Consider the following 2,976-nt stretch of genomic DNA (forward strand, 5'->3'; position numbering starts at 1 on the left):
CAGGGTTGTCTTTCTTACGTGATATCTGCTTTTAGAAAACTCTTTCTCCTCAGCCTTCTTAGATAGAAGTTTCTGGATTGAAGTTCACAACAGATCACTCAAAAATGTAAATTCTGGCTTAGTAGGCAAACTCTACTTAAGGTTAAGGACTAGGAGAGACTAAATAAAGAAACATTAACTTAATGATTGTCCAGGAGCAAAGGCGAAAATGAAATGTCTTGGTGTGAGGCTTAGGAATGACAAAAGGCATTACTCCGGGAAATGAGGCATCCCAGAGTGCCAAAAGGGAGACATTTATCTCAGCAGTAAGACATGAGATAGTGAAGCAGGAGTTTTGCCTAACGCTGTGCAGAGTGGAAAAATCAAAGGGCAGGCAGTCACCTCCTGAGCGTGCTCTGTTATTGGTCCAGCACCTTCTGTTCTTGAGATCTGTAGAGATCTCTGCACAGAATGCATTAGGCAGAAGGTCACGTGATTCCTACAAAGGCCCGGTGGCTTGGGAAGGGGCGGCCTGCTTGGGGTGAATGCTGTGCAGATCATCTGCACAGACTGGGAAACAGGAATCTCACCTATGTCTGGGCTTTGTATCCTGGGGTTTCCCCAACCTAGCCCTAGTGCACCCTTCCCCTTTGGCCACTCCTCCTTTGGAGACAGGGTCTTGCTATGTTGCTTCAAATTCCAGGTCGATACCAATCTTCCCACCTCAGTCTCTTGAGAGGCCGAGATTACAGATGCACACCACTATCTAATACTTAAAAATAACTTAATCAGCTGAGTCTGTTAATACGATTATTTAAGGGAATTTTTTTTGAATCTCATCATTAGTCAAAGGCTGCGAAAAGTGATCATTCTTATTTTTAACTAAGAATGTCTCCTGCAGCTTTTAAATGGATGAATACAACAGATAAATTGAACGTACCTAGGATTTTTTTTTAGGTTTATCTGGTGAATAATTAGAGAGAAACCTTGGGGAAGAGTAGAGGAAGACTCGCCCTTAGGACAGAGTATTTCAGTATTACTGACCTAATTCTTGGGAGGGAGAGGGGTTGGAGTCACAGCTCAGTAGTGCCTCAGTTAAGATTGGGTGCTGTCACTAAATGCCACACTACTGATCACGCAGCACAGCAGCAGTGTCCTTGTGAAGGAATTCCAAAACCAAGCCTGCTTTAGTTGTGTTTTGACTCATTGTTTTCACCACAGGTTTAGCCCACTGTGCATTGGTCATGTGACTGAAAGCAGCTTGGGGCTCCAAAATCCTCTGGAGACAGTCTGTCCATGTTGTTACTGAGCTTCTAAAGACATTGCCCACAGCAAGTTAGGGGGTGGAAGTATTTATTCAGTGAGGTTGTTCTTTTTTATGTCTACAGGACAAAACACAGTTCTAGGCGGCTGGAGAAAGAGCTCAGTGAGGCTCTCTGTTGCTCTGAGTGTTTTGGTGCTCTGCGATTCAGAATCCTGCTGAGTCTTCACTCTGCTCATTAGAATTAATGATTGATTGATGATTGTCATATCTGAGGCTCTGATTGAGAGCACTTGCTCTCCCTACAGAGGACCTGGGTTCGGTTCCTAGCACTTGCATGGTGACTCATGATAGGGGATAGTAAGTTCAGAAGTTTCAGTCCCCCCCTTCCAGGGGAGCACTTTGACTTCTGCAGATGTGTGCACACATAAACTAAATCTTAGATAACAACCTGCTCCTCTCACAGATGGTTCAGGATTACTGGACTACAAGGCAGAGGCTTTTGAAGAGGAAAATGTGAAACCAGGTTCTGGCATACTGGGACAAAGATCCTCACCCGTGGTCACTTTCCTGGTTTGGGTGTGCCTCTTCCTATGGGAAATACTGAAGAAGGGGCTTCCAATGACGTTTAGGGTTCCTGTAGGGCCCCACTTTCCCCATTCCCAGCTTTCACTGAGGTCTCTTCCATTTCCCACCCCAACATGATGATAGCACCTGGCAGAGTTCCATGAGACTCAGCTTTGGAGTAACTGGGCAGACAATAGTCACGTGACCTTCAGACCGATTGTGGACACAGGAACATTCCCATGAGGCACAGATGACCTGGGATAGAGGTTGGTGCTGGTTTGCCCCTTATCAGCCTATTTTCTTCTGTAGCCATGTTCTGACTGGAGTTTTCCAATGTACACGGAGGCCAGTGCCTTCAATGTTAAGTAGCAGACTCCCTTCTATTTTATTTTCCTTTTATATGGATAGGGGTTTTGCATGCATGTCTGTGCAACATGTGTGTGTAGTGCCTGCAGAGGCTAGAAGAGGGTGTTGGACCTGCTCAAACTGGAGTTACAGAAGGTAGTGAGTTTAGGGAATTGAACCCTGGTTCTCTGGGTTGAGCCACTGAGTTGAGCCCTTTCTCCAGCCCCTGAGGCTATCTTACAAACCGTTCAGTATCACAGTAAAATCCAAATGTAGAACAGATAAGAGCTGGGACCCTGGCAGAAAGGAGGGAGGCAGAGGCTGAAATGGCCCCCACCGGCCCTCCCCTGCTTGGTGTGACCCCTGGTTTGATCTGCTCCACCCCCCACCCCCACAGTGTGACTCCTGGTTTGATCTGCTCCAGATTGGGTCTTTTTCTGCTTTCCTTTTGAGTCGCTTGTTCCCTGTCAGCTGTTATCATTCCAGCTGTAGTGGGAACGGGAGGCAACTTCCTGTTATTCTATCCTGCCATCTCTTTGGGGGTGGACGTTCCCTCCCCCTCCTGAGGCTGGCTGTGGTTTGGGAAGAACTGGAGTCTGGAGGCAGCCATCCTGTGACTAGGGCTGTAGGAGCGGCTGGAAGCTTCCAGCCACCCTGTGAGGGCTCCTGGAAGCCAGGCAGAAAGCAGGCACTGACTCAGGGAAGAGGAGGCTGGAGTGGTGGAGGGAGTCAAGGGATGAGTTTAGAAGATACTGGAGGGAGTTCCAGGTTGAACAAGTGACTGGCAGGAGGAGGGGAAGGGGAAGGGGGAGGGGGAGGGGGAG

Source organism: Mus pahari, chromosome 2, assembly GCF_900095145.1.
Source record: "Mus pahari chromosome 2, PAHARI_EIJ_v1.1, whole genome shotgun sequence".
NCBI classification, from domain to species: domain Eukaryota; kingdom Metazoa; phylum Chordata; class Mammalia; order Rodentia; family Muridae; genus Mus; species Mus pahari.